The following is a 14,266-nucleotide window of genomic DNA, read 5'->3' as shown; positions in this document are numbered from 1 at the left end:
AATGCATTTAGCATAGTTAAGTAAGGACAAGCAAATCTGGATGGTCCTGGAGGCTCTTCTCCTCCTCCTCTAGGTAGTTTAATAAGAACCGGGCCAGGATGTAGGAGTTATCCAGTCTTCCTCTCTTTAATAAGGGCTTGCTCCAATTATTGTAGGATTACAGGTGTTCCCTGCTTTCTACCATGCTAAACAGACATAAAGTAGGATTCTTCTCTACTAGACATTTGCCACTGCTCACACAAACTATCTATGCTAACAAATTGTAGGGAGAAAAAGAATTTGAAGGACTCTGTATACTCTATTATTACTCAATTTCATATTTTCCCACAACCTTGCTTCAAATATGCACACACAATATTAGTGTTTATCTGTGACTCTCTTGCATAATTTTGAGCTGTAACTTACTTGTTTTCTAGCAAACATTATGTATTCACGTATACGTTGTATAAATTATTATGTGGAAATTCTCAAGATGCATCCTACTTGGGTACACTATCATCACCCATAGTAGAGAGAGACTACATTATAGCTTCACTCATGGGAGGCTTTGGAAAAGAGAGGTAAGAAAATTACAGCTGAACTTAGAGCAGATCTTAGAGCTGTATATATGTTTTCTCGGGTTTTTATTAACAAAGATGTAGCCAGAAGCAAGGTAAGAGTGCTTATCTGTTTGCTTTTGATGGAAGTGCACATATAGACGCTGCGTAACCCAAGGGTGGACAGTGCCATGTATGAAGTTATTGCTTCTCAGCTCCAAAGCTAAACTTCTGCAGTTTGCTTTGTGACTTCAATGCTTGGGCTCTGCAAACTGCATTTCGAGTGTGCCAGGTGTCCTGTGTTCAGTTTGGCCACCAAAGGACTGAACCCTTCCTGTTGGTCTCCTGTATATTTTCTGTTTGCTGATTTCTGCCTACGTCCTACATTTCTTCCCCCGGCATCGGCAGTCCCTTTCTGTATCAGCAGTTGAACACGGTTCACAGGTTTCTAAAGCTTGTGAAATCAGGCTCACCCACCTCGGGACTGTAATATCATCCAGCTGGCAATCTCTTCACAGACCTGGTCCTAGCCTCAAAAGACCCTTCCTTCAAGCTCAGCCAACACTGTCCTCCATGGTGTTCCTCTCTCAAAGAGTTTATTCCTTACTAATTTCAAAAAGTTCTCCTCTGCATCCCAGCTTTAGGAATGCTGCTTTCTGTAGCTACTACCTCTCTGATATGTTAATGTTCTTTTTATTGCACTTTTGGATTAACTTAATGATTTTATATCTTTTTGACAGCTACTGATACTAAATTCTCTGTGTTACAATAGCTGCTATGATTTATGTCTCCAGTCTGGACTCAAAGTGAAACAAACAGGTAAGTATGTTTTCAGATAATTGACTAAATATGTATTTAGGTACTGTTAGCTCCAGAGATAAACATAGAGACTGAGATAGAGCTAGAGACAATGTTTAACATTCTTTGAAAGGACACACATGGGTTCCCTAGGTGGAGGGTGAAGGTGAGGAGATACCAATGAGGAGTGTGGGGACTGGAAAATAAGAGAGAAAAAAAAAGAACAAAGAACAAAGAAAGCATTAAAACGCTTGGACAATAACACTTAAAATAATTGAATAGTCAAATTGTACAAAAAAAATAAGGCCTACCTCAGTTTTCACCACATGTAAGATATTTTAAAGTAGATGTTATTTCTTTTAATTTTTAAAAGGATAACTTAAAAAAAAATAAAAGGATAACTTTGGTTTAATGGGTATTCTACTCAGAAGGCATGATTTTATGACATTTATTTTCTTTATCATATTATTGATTTTATTTATATTTTGACATAAAGGTGTGATTATATTAATGTTACTGAATTCACTGTATTTAATTTGCTGCCATTTGGGATGCGATGTGTGAATGAACACTTGTATTTTTTTTTTTCATTATCTACTTTGCTGTAACATAGCTTGTGCTGGTTTTTTAACTTTAATGAAGAAGTAATTATTTTTTGATTCATCAGACAAATACATATAACAGGTAACACCAGCTTTTAGATCTCCACTAAAACTTCTGACATCCCGAGAGTTTTTCATTCCTCTTAAAAAATTGTTAAAAATTACTTTTGAGATTTTGTTTAGAGAGGTACTCAAATAGGGTGCTTCATGGGTCCTTGCATGTGAAAGAATATTTTTTCAGTTTTGTTAAAAATTGATACATGCACGCAACACATGTACGCAAGTAATTTTAGTATTTAGTATTTGGAACACAGTTTTTTTATAGTCTAAAGATTTACAACTATTTGCTATACTTATCTTCTGATTATGCAGATTATGCGAAGGAGACCTATTTTTTTAACAATCTGATTTTATTTTGAAGATATCTGTCAGATTTGCCTATTATATTTTAAAGATGGTATTTTCATTTCTTTACATTTGTATGTAAACTTGCATTTTCACATCCTTCTCATCCCTTTTATCCTTTTGACATAAATGTAATAAGATGTATTAATAATTGCTGCTTTCACTTCTTGTGCTATTGAAAAAGTCTTTTTCAGGGAAATTATATTTGGATGAACATATTTTTTTAAATATTAAAGATTCTACTTTTATATTTAAGATTTAATTCTAGACTAGTTTTAAATATGTTGGGTGTATGGTTAAGGATACATTTAGTTGTCCCCAACTATTTATTTAATGGTCCTCATGATCTGAAATGCTAAATTTATTATTTTTCAAGTTTTGATATGTCCAAGTTTTTGACTGTCCTGAGGCCCTCCATTCTTTATAAGCATGCTTATAAAAGCTATATTTTGATAGGTTTAATCCTCATCAAATTTATTTCTACTGATATTATAAATAATGTATGTAATTCTGTTTTCATCATTATTTGCTGCTAGTACATATGAAATTTATTTTATAGGATCTTATATTCAATAATACTGCTTTTCCCCAAAATTTGTCTATATTCTCTTATGTTTCATATGAAAAGACAAATAACCTGAAAATAAAGGTTCTTGCTTCATCCTTATCAATCTTTATGTTCTTTTTGTCTTGCTGTACTTGAAGGGTTTGACGACAATACTGAAAAGAAATGATGATCTAAGCACCTTAAATTATATTTTCAAAGGGAAGGCTTTAAAGTTTGATCATTATGGTTGGAGTTTCTATAGACTTTTGATCAATAAATACTTCTTTTTAAAATTAGGAATGTCCTTGCATGATCAAATATTTTAGATTTTGTATGACTTTTTAATTTTACTGAAGTCTTTTTCTATTGAAAAGGATCATTTGTCATCTTTCTTTTTTTTCTGTTAATGTGGTAAATAACATCAGCAGATTTTTAAGTTTCAAAATAGTCCTTTATTCCTTGAAACAACCTAATTCGATCATTATAGATGAGCTTTTCTCATACTTTGCAGGATTTAGGTTGCTTTTGTTCTATTTTGATATTGATATATCTGCTAAAAACTAATAATGGCTGTAATTTACGGTTTTGTTAACTTCTAAAAACTGCTTTTTTGCAATCAAGTTTATATAATAATAGTAAAATTAGTGTCCATCATCTTTTTTTTTAAGATTTTATTTATTTTTTCATTAGAGACACAGAGAGAGAGAGAGAGAGAGAGCGGCAGTCATAGGCAGGGGGAGAAGCAGGCTCCTTCAGGGAGCCTGATATGGGACTCAATCTCTGAACTCCAGGACCATGCCATGATCATGAAAGCAGAGCTTAACCGCTGAACCATCCAGGCATCCCTAGTGTCTATTATCTTAAAGAATTTGTATAGTTTTAGGATAATATGTCCTTAGAATATTTGTTAAAACATGCTATAAAATTATGGTCTGATTTTTTTGGGGCACCTGGGTGGCTCAGTTGGCTAAGCATCTGCCTTTGGCCTAGGTCATGATCCCAGGATCCAGGATTGGGCTCTCGCAGTGGGGAGCCCCTCTGCCTGCTGCTTACCCTGCTTGTGCTCTCTGTTTCCCTCTCTCTGTTAAATAAATAAAATCTTTAAAAATAAATACATAAAATAAAATTACAGTCTGAATTTTATTGTTGGTATTTATTTTGTGTGCTAATTTTATTTGTGTCCATAATTTTACTACTGAATTCACTTTTCTAATAATTATATGCTTATTCAGGCTTTCTTTTCTTTTTTTTTTTTTTTAACAATATCTACTAACCACCAGTTTTTGGTAAAGTCATTCAACTTGCCAAATTTATTTAACCAGTGATATGCCAAATGGATTGGTCAAAAGTAGTTCATATTCTCTATTTTTTTGTTAGTTTTAAAATATTTTTCCTTCTTTCTCTCTCTCTCTCACACTGTTTTTCTCGTCTGTGTGTGTGTGTGTGTGTGTGTGTGTGTGTGTTTTGGTAAAATTTCAGGGAGAATTTTGTATCCATCTTTTGAAATAACCAACTTTTAGCAAAGTCAAATATCTCGATTTATTTTTCATGTATTCATTTGTTTTTGAACTTTTTTAATTTTCCTGTTCCTAATCCCTTTGGATTTGTTCTGTTAATCTTTTTCTTATTTCCTATATCTGAATTCACCCTATTATTTCTAAGTGTTTCTGTTTAAATATATGCATTTTTAAATAGTTTAATTTCTGTTTTAGCTCTAACAAATTTTTGTGATTTTATTATTTATTTTCAAGAATTATATAATATGTATTACATTTTGTAATATTATTATGAAGTGTTTCACAAGCAGGTCATTTATTGCAGAGATGCAAAGCAGAAATTTTTGTTTCAATTCATAGCCTTATTTCTAGCTCTTTTTTGTTTTTAGCCTCTAGGGATCTTTTCTGATGGCTCTGTACTCCTTTTTGCATGTAAAATAATGTTCTTATATTGTGCACAATATTACGTGGTGTTTTAGAGTAGGAGGTTTATACACCTTTTTAGTTAATAAAATTGCTAAAATTATAGTATTCCATTCATTTTTATCCCACTCCCCTCTGGGTTTTATTTACCCCATGATTCTGATAGAAAAACTTTATTACAAAATCCATTTCCAATTGATACAGTTTTGGATTTATCTTAATTAAATGCATAATTTATTTATCACTATTGACTATTCTATCCTTGAAATGTTTCTCTTTTGTTAGTTTTCAGATCAACATATTATCTTGACTTCCTTCCATCCTCTTTGCTTGCTTCTTATGATTTTCCTTGATGGTATCGTTCTTCTCCATTATAATCTGAATTTTGCAATTCCACAGAACTTATATCTAAACCCTCTTTTATTTTTGGCTTCTAAAGCTCTATTCCTATAACTATGCATCTCATTGAATTTAATCAACTTGAATTGATAATTAAAACCATCTAAATGATAAGCTTGTCCAAATGATAAACCATCCAAATGATATCCAGCTGCCATCTGAAAATGTTAGTGTATCCCATTAGTAACTCAAATATATATATATATACACACATATATATATATATATATATATTTGAGGTAATAATATTTAATATATATTAAAAGATTTTATTTATTTATTCATGAGACACACAGAAAGGGCGGGGGAGAGAGAGAGAGGCAGAGACACAGGCATAGGGAGAAGTAGGCTCCATGCAGGGAGCCTGACATGGGACTGGATCCGGGACTCCAGGATCATGTCCTGGGCTGGAGGCAGGCGCTAAACCACTGAGCCACCCAGGCATCCCCAAATCTATAGTTTTATAAGGTAGAATTGGTTATAAATACCAAGCTATTTTCTTTTCTAGTTTTTCCCATCTCAATAAAGTTCACCACCAAAAATGTGGGCAAGGCGTAGTTCTTTTAGTGATCATGGATTAGCTTAATGTGAATATAATCCCAGTGAGAACACCTGGAAAAATAGACACAATTGGAAACTAAAATCTACATGAAAGTGTCAAAATTTCACCAAGATAGCAAGAATTGTGAAGGTGCCCAGAATGTGAAGAGAAGGGGAAGCAAAGTACTTAGGTTTACTCTCCCTTGAGTTGCTAAACAGATCGTTAGCCATTCACAAGGAATGGGTAGTTCAAAGACCAGCAAAAAGGAGGGTCACTGATAGATAACTTGAGTTTTCAATTTAAATAATCAAAGGTGATAACACAAGCATAAAAGGAAACTATATTAAAAAACAGCTTTACAAAAGCTCAAATTTACTTTCAAGCAGACCCAATATTTGTGATTAATTAATTCAGTAAATTAATAACAACTTAGAACATAATGAAATAATTGGAATACATATGGTGCTCTCAAACAGAAATTTAAGAACCTAAAATAACAACTGAGAGTAAGAACTCAGTAGATATTTTAGTAGTAGATGAGATATAGTTGAAGAAGGAGTAAGTCAACTGGGAATTAGTACAATAGAAAATAATTTATAAAGATTTAAACATACATAGAAAGATGATTAGAAAATGAAAGAAAAATAACAAAATATTTATGGAACATGGTGAAAAATGTAATATATTATGATTGATTCCAAAAGTAACAGAAACAATATTTGCAAAAATACATAAAGCCCTAGTTCTAAGAAGATCAATGAAACAAATTCATGATGAATACAAAGGAACCACATATAGACAAATCATAAATAACTGAAAACCAAAGATAAAGAGCAGTCAGATAGTGAAAGGATGACATATTTCTTCAGAGGCAAGAAAGGTAAGATTTACATCTGACTTCTCAAGAGAAAAATTAAGATCCATAAAACAAATGGAATTACATCTTTAAAGTACCAAAACAAAACAACTACTGACTCAGAATAAATGAAGGTAAACAATGAAGAAAATTTCTGATAAACCAAATAGAAAGATTGTTGCCAAAGGAACTGTGCTGAAGAATGTAACAAAGGGCATTCTTGAGGCAAAGGAAGCACAAATAAATACTCAGGAAAAAAACAAACAAAAGAAAAGCAATGGAAAAGTAAATATGTGAAAAAAATCAAATTATAAATTGATACTTATAAGCAGTAATGGCATCTTAATGAATTTAAAATATGTAGACAATATTCCTGATAATAGTTGTATACAATGTTCTGTGAAGGTAAATTAATATGATTTTTATTTTAATGTATTACAATTCCTTCATATTTTTAATAGATTTTGATTTCTTTATTTTTTCTATCAGTTACTGAGAGAATAATGATCAATCTTCCACTTTCTCAATTTGTCTCTTTCCCCTTTTTCTGTCCTGTTGTTTTACAATACTTTCAAATTATATGTTTAGGTTTATAGAGACTTAGCATTTTATTTTTTCTATTATTTGACATTAATTTTGGGGTATGCTTTCTTTGTTTCTAGTAATACATTTTGTCTGTGTGTTTTACTTGTTATTAGCATAGCTAAATAATATTTGTGCACCTAATACTTGCCTTTTTTATACTACTACTTTCAAGCTTTTTAAGGTATTTCTGGCATGCTTGGGTGGCTTAGTTGGTTAAGTGTCTTCCACTCAGGTCATGATCTTGGGGTCCTGGGATGGAGCCCCACATCAGGCTCCTTGCTCAGTGGGGAGTCTGCTTTTCCCTCTGTTCCTCCCCCCATCCATGCTCCCTCTCTTTCATAAATAAATAAATAAATAAATAAATAAATAAATAAATAAATAAAACCTTTAAAAAAATTATGTTACTTCTTATTAGCAATTGGGTCTATTTTACTAAATATTCTATTAAGCTGTAGACCATGGGTCAGCAGACTGCTTCCAACTGGCTAAATCTCACCCCCCATTTATTTTGTAAAGTACCACCTTGTTCATTGAGTTACATTTGGCTACTTTCATGCTTCAACTGCCAAGCTGAGCAGTTGTGATAGAAACCACAAGGCCAACCAATTTCAAAACATTCCCTAACTGGTTCTTTACAGAAAATGTTTATCTATCCTGACCTAGGTAAAAACAGATTTTTAAATGTATATATTTGTACATATATATTTAATATAATTATGTTTTAGCTAAGTCTATCATTTTACTACATGTTTAATAATTCTGACATTTATTCTGTGTTTCTTTCAACATTTTTGAACTAATGATATATTTCACTCTTCCATTTTCCTTTCTATTAGCTTGTTCATTGTATACCAACTTGATATTCTTTTTGTGGTTATATGAGTTATAAAATTCACAGTTATTATTTAAGAAGGTCACATAAACTTTTATGTAAAAAAATTAATAATTTTAAAACATCCTGAAAATGTAAGGAATGTAGAACACTATAACTCCATTTATATCTCGTGTGAATTTTCTCTCATTGTTGTACGTATTTTTATTTTATCCGTATTTTAGACTCATAAACCATTATTAATTACAGTGTAATGTAAAGAGAGCCAGTTGACTCCAGTACACACAGTGAGTTATATTATAGGACAGGAACAGCTGGTTTAGGGACCTCAGGTCTTCTGGAAGTCTACCTATCTTTGCTTTAGGGACAGATATTATCCCTTTATACTAGAAAGTAACCTACCAAAGGCAGATAGTATTTCTTGTTCCCAAAGCTTTCACTATATGAAGAACTTGTAAAGATTTTCTGGAATACAAGGCAATCAGAGCCTCACTTACAAGATATGTGGCCCACAGAGAATCTTCTAACTAATTACCTCTCAGCATTAAATGATAACAAAAGCTGGCACAGAGAGTAAAAGACGAGGAGTGATGTCAGCAAGGTAGAAGAATAAGAGCTCCCCTACTCATATCTCCCTCAGCAACAATGATTTGGCAGCCATCCAAAGACAAAGTGCCTTGTGGGTGCTTAGAGATCCAGGTAGGAAATTGTGACACCCCTTTGGAGTCCAAAATTGCCAAGGCAGGTCTGTGACCAGATGGCCAATTCACCCTCTGTGGTCCTGGGATCCAGGAAGAGTCATGCCCACTTCTACCTTGGGTGATAGGTAGGCCTGCAGACTTTGAACCTAAAATGGCCAGTGATGTGGGTCCAGCCCCTCTCAGCTACAGTCTAGGAGCCCCTGGAAGAAAGCTCAGTGAAGCCAGTCTGACTGTAGCTATTGCATTATTAATATTTCTATAGGATTTTACAATTATATTAATGAACAAATTTGTCAAATTAACTCTTCTCCCATTTTTTTCTTTTTCTTATCTTTTTTCCCCAGCACTATTAAAGTATAGTTGACAAGCAAAATTGTATCTATTTAAGGTATACAAAATGATGGGTTAGCATACATAGACATTTTGACATGATCACCACAACCAAGTTAGTTAACACATCCATGTTAGTTACTTGTTTTTTCTTCTTTGGTGTGGTAAGAAGACTTACTACCATTTACTTTTGCTTAATATGCGTCTTTTTTGTACTGAGTCTTCGGTTCAATGAAGGCTTTGTTTCCTTTAGTAGTTTGTGATACATGTAAGTACTACTACCTAAGTCTGTCAGTGATCAATAAGTATTATTTAAATAAAATGTTAGTTTCTGACTTTACTTGACCACAAACTTCTAAGTCTTTAGACTCCCTAAACATATTGCACTTTTGTCATAATATTAGAGAATATTTGTACTGGAATAAGCACCAGGAACCTGATTCTTATAAAGGAAGATATATTTTAAATTCCTCTCCATGGGAAGAGTTACCTATCCTTTGAGGCATAGCATGAAAGTTAATTCCTTATAACAGGATATCATAATCTCTCCCATGTAATTTATTAACCAAGAACCTCTGTTCAAATAGCAGTATTAGGGATGAATGAAGCATGGTATGATGCATGACTAACTACAACATTTTCCCTGGGGTTATCTGAAAATGGAGCAGGAATAATAGATTTCTATAGAATTGTAACTAAATATAAAATAACTAATGCAATTATACATTTTAAAAGTTTGTTTTTGATATACTGAAATATCTAAGGCAAGAATCTCTCTTTTACTTAAAATTATTAGTAGATAGGGGTGCCTTGGTGGCTCGGTCAGTTAAGTGTCTGACTCTTAGTTTTGGCTCAGGTCCTCCTCTCTCGGGTCCTGATCTCATGTGTCTTGAGATCAAGCCCCAAGTTGGGTTCCACATTCAGCGGGAGTCAGGTTGGATATTCTCTTCATATGCCCCTTCTCTCACTTGTGCTCTCCCTCTTTCTGTCAAACAAATAAATAAAATCTTTTAAGAAATTATTAGTAGGCAGAAATAAAAGAAAAAGGGATATTTACTATATACAGTTATTCCTCATTTTTCCTTGAAAGTTTGCATTATGCCATTTCACTTTTAAGACCTACAGTTGGTACCTATTTTCACTAAAACCAAAAGAAATACAAATATTATTTTTGATTTTATGAAAAAAGGCAAAAAGCAAAAATAGCATTCAACATTTGTTTTGCAGCTAGCCTTATGGAAGCAGAACATACCATGAGCAGTGACAATGGTCCCTGCAAGCTTCTTCCAAGGAACCACACTCAGCCTCTCAGCATCAAGCAGCCAGAGCTTTGAAGTCTGTGAACATCTGTGCTTTATCTAGATTTATTCTGTGCCTCCTTAACAAAGTGTGTCCTAAAAGCCAAAGAAGTTATATTGGGGGTGTGGGAATGCTCAAAATTTTTCCATATTAAATTAATGGTAATTGTTTATGCATCTTACATCATTTAGACTTACAAAAGATTTCATAGAAATGCTCTACTTTAGGATGGTGGAGGAAACCTGTATTTATAACTATGATTAAAATGTGTATTGTGGTGTTTCCCAAAGTTATTTTTTTTTAATTTGGACTGTGTGTCTGTGTATGTGTGTGTGTGTGTGTGTGAGAGAGAGAGAGAGAGAGAGAGAGAAATAGAGAAAAGAAGAAGAAAGAAAGAAGAAGAAGAAGAAGAAGAAAAGAAGAAGAAGAAGAAGGAGAAGGAGAAGGAGAAGGAGAAGGAGAAAGAAGAAGGAAAAGAAGGAAGAAGAAAGAAGAAGAAGAAGAAGAAGAGGAAGAGGGAGAGAGGGAAGGAGGGAGAAAATACTAGATTTTATTTTTGTTTTGTTTTTTTTTTTTAATTTTTATTTATTTATGATAGTCACAGAGAGAGAAAGAGAGAGAGGCAGAGACATAGGCAGAGGGAGAAGCAGGCTCCATGCACCGGGAGCCCGATATGGGATTCGATCCCGGGTCTCCAGGATCGCGCCCTGGGCCAAAGGCAGGTGCCAAACCGCTGCACCACCCAGGGATCCCTAGATTTTATTTTTAAAGACTTTTCAAGTAAATTTGGAAAACTCAAATCTATTTCTCTTGGAAACTCAGTTTTCTGTATATTAAAGACTGAAAAGTTCTGCAATAAATAAGTGTTTCACTTTGACACAAGGTTTCTTAAATGCATTTGGGAGGGGGCTCCCCTGGAATCAGAGAGCAGAAAATAGCACTTCTTGGTCTCTTGTGATTGTTGGCTGCTTCCTCAGTATCTCTCTGTTCTCTTCTCCCGTGGCAAAAGGCTCTCAACAGGGAGAGCAAGTCCCTGATAAGGACTGAGACACTTCACTGGTTTTGGACGTTTAGATTTCAGGATTTTGCAGTTACAGACAGCTGAGACTCACCCTAATACAGCAGGCCTTCTGAGCTGAAACTAAATGTGAGTCTACTGATCCAGGGATTTTTGTTGTAGGAATTTGAGTTTACTGCCTTTGTTCTCCATATGGGCTGCACATCACACCTGGAAAATCTCAAAAACAAAAACAAAAACAAAACTCATGTCTTGGTCCCTTAAAAGACCAAAGGGATCTGGACAGGAGTCCTGGCATTGGTAGTTTTTCAAAGCTCTCTAGGTGATTCGTTGATTCTAATAATACAGCCAGGTGCTTCATTTTTAGCCCAGATAAAGAACTTCCCATAAATTTGTGTTTTTCCTGCTTTTTTATTCCTGTTCTTGTTACAAGCTTAAGGGTTTCATTGTATTTTCTGTTAACATTCCAAAAAGGAGAACCCTGATTCACATAGATAATTGACCCTATCTTTGTTTACAGGTAATGTGAGTCCTTGTTTCTCAAAATTTTCGGTTTGTGTGTTTTCACACTAGGTCACGTCCTAATTTGCTGGCCAACAAATGGATTCTTACTTTGCATAAGGACCCTATATTTAGCCCTATCCTTCCTGTCCTTTGGGAGCAGAGTCACAAGATACACAAAGACACACTTATGCAAAAACCTCAAACCAAAAAATTTACTTAGTCATAGTCAAATAATAGAAACAATATGTTACAAATTATCTCTGCAATAAACCATAGTTGTGGCAGTTTTTCTTAATATTATACATTATACACCTTGTTGGTTGGAAACACATAAACACACATTCTTCATCTAAAACATGTGTTTTCTAGTATTTCTACTAATTACCTAGCAATCACAAATACAACAGGATCAGTCTTTAATCTCTAGCCAGAGAGTAATCCAATGCCATTTCAAAATCATTCATCCAGATGTGTATCTTACGACCAATTTTTTTTCTTTGATTAGCCTCAGAATTTACAACTTTGCTTTCTATTTCTCTCTAGCTTTATCCCAGCCCAATATAGATATTATTATTTAGCATTCTTCAGGCTAGAGAAGAAAAGTTACATTTAATCAATTCCAAAATGAACTACGTAAAAAATCAGTGTACCAATAGAACACTGGCAGTGCCATATCTGTTGGTAAAGGTCAAAAATTCAGAAGTGCTGCCAGACGGCATTGTAGCCACTTAATATGGTAATTCTGCCTGGCACTTTAAAACCAAACACTTGTGCACAGTGGAGTATGTGACAAGACGATTGAATCTTATAAACATTATGGGTCACTCTACTGATATGCTACTTTTTTCCCCCTTGCATCTGAGGCACCAAGTCAAAAATATGCTTGCCAAAAGTTCAGCCTGATGGGTCTACCATGATGCATATTCTAGTTGGTAAGAGCTCCTAGGTGGAGCACTCTGAGGTCAATCTTGAATTATTTCACCCTGATTTCTCAGGGGAGCAGCTGTAGTGTGGCACTTTTTATCTCAGTGAACACACTCCTGAGTAATAAGAAAAAAAAATATATGTATATATATTTTTAGTAGTTTTGTTAACACCTGCTGTAAGAAATTCATCTTCTACCTCATGTTAAGTATAGAAATATTATTTTTCCACCTTACCGTAATGTCATATCCAAGTTCAAATTCTGTTTTTGGATGCGTTGTATTTCCCAAGTGACCGTACTAAAAGCACAGAGTTTATTTTAAATTTGTGCTATTGCTAAACATATACTCTTTCATAGCTACTTCAGGAACTGGGTGGGATATGGGTGGGTATAGTAAGAAAACATGCATTAGCCAAATAAGAGAACATATTACCCAGGGCTTTGTGGAGATGAGATCTAAATTCAGTGCAATTCAAGGAGCCATTAAGCAAGACTCTATGATTACTCCCTTTAGTTCTACATCAATAAGAATCAAATCTTCCCTATTTGGTTCCTTCCAGCTGAGCCATGTGCTTTTCTTTCTTCCATTAACTGAAGCACTAAATACTCTGTTTTTTCAGAGATAGACCCTTTCTGTGTACATCTTACTTCCAATGCTACCTGTTTTCGTTTTCACCACAAGGCTTTTGGTTTGTACACCAATGGACACCAATGTACAACCTTTGCCTTAGCTTTAGAACTCTTATTAGTAGTAATTAAAAACAAGGAAAAAGAGTTATAAATAATACGTGTAGTCTGTATATTACATTAAGTAAAGTGTTCCATAAAAACAATAGCTGTGTGAATCTTGACATATCATTTTACTGAAATGGTGTTTTTGTTTGCTTTGTCTTTAAGATAGTATAAAACAGAACTTCCTTATTTCCCTTCTTTTTGTTTTTTTATGGTAAACACTTTTAATCAGTGATTTTTTTTTTCATTATGAATATAACTGGAATCTCAAAATTCTTTTCAACCCAGCATTTCAGGGAACTCAAACACCAATATGTTAGATATATAATGTGAGTTTACATACTAGCCATCTCTAATCTAATAGATCATTTGATTCTAGAGATAAATTCAAATGGTCAATTTATTTGGTTAAGATAGACAAAAATTATACACAGACTTTGTTTTTAGTGAAAATTATAATGGAACTTTATTTTAAAATTCTGTTATGGGAAATGTTATACTTAATTTATTGTTTTATTTTTTTTGTTATACTTAATTTAAATATAATTAGGATTACTGTAAATACTACTTTAGACTTTGAAATTTCCATTATTTAAATAAACATCTTCAAATGCCTTTTGTAACATTCCAAGATAAGTATTCAGTAATTAGTGTGTCTTGAGAAACAATTTTTCATAGGTCTCTCAGTTTCTGCGCATCTTGTCTTTTGTTTTGGGTGATTATGTCAAGGGTGTTTG

General features: G+C 33.6%; 1 long non-coding RNA gene across 1 annotated transcript; it reads left to right on the top strand.

The window, feature by feature from the left end:
* The first annotated feature begins 444 nt into the window (after window positions 1-444).
* Window positions 445-12,347, top strand: LOC140627068 (uncharacterized). The gene is made up of 3 exons (XR_012026022.1): window positions 445-560; window positions 1,277-1,355; window positions 10,279-12,347. It is a non-coding gene; the product is annotated as an uncharacterized lncRNA (long non-coding RNA).
* The last annotated feature ends 1,919 nt before the right edge of the window (window positions 12,348-14,266 follow it).

Source organism: Canis lupus, chromosome 38 (assembly GCF_048164855.1).
Source record: "Canis lupus baileyi chromosome 38, mCanLup2.hap1, whole genome shotgun sequence".
Taxonomy (NCBI): Eukaryota; Metazoa; Chordata; class Mammalia; order Carnivora; family Canidae; genus Canis; species Canis lupus.
This window is presented reverse-complemented; position numbering and strand designations above follow the sequence as displayed.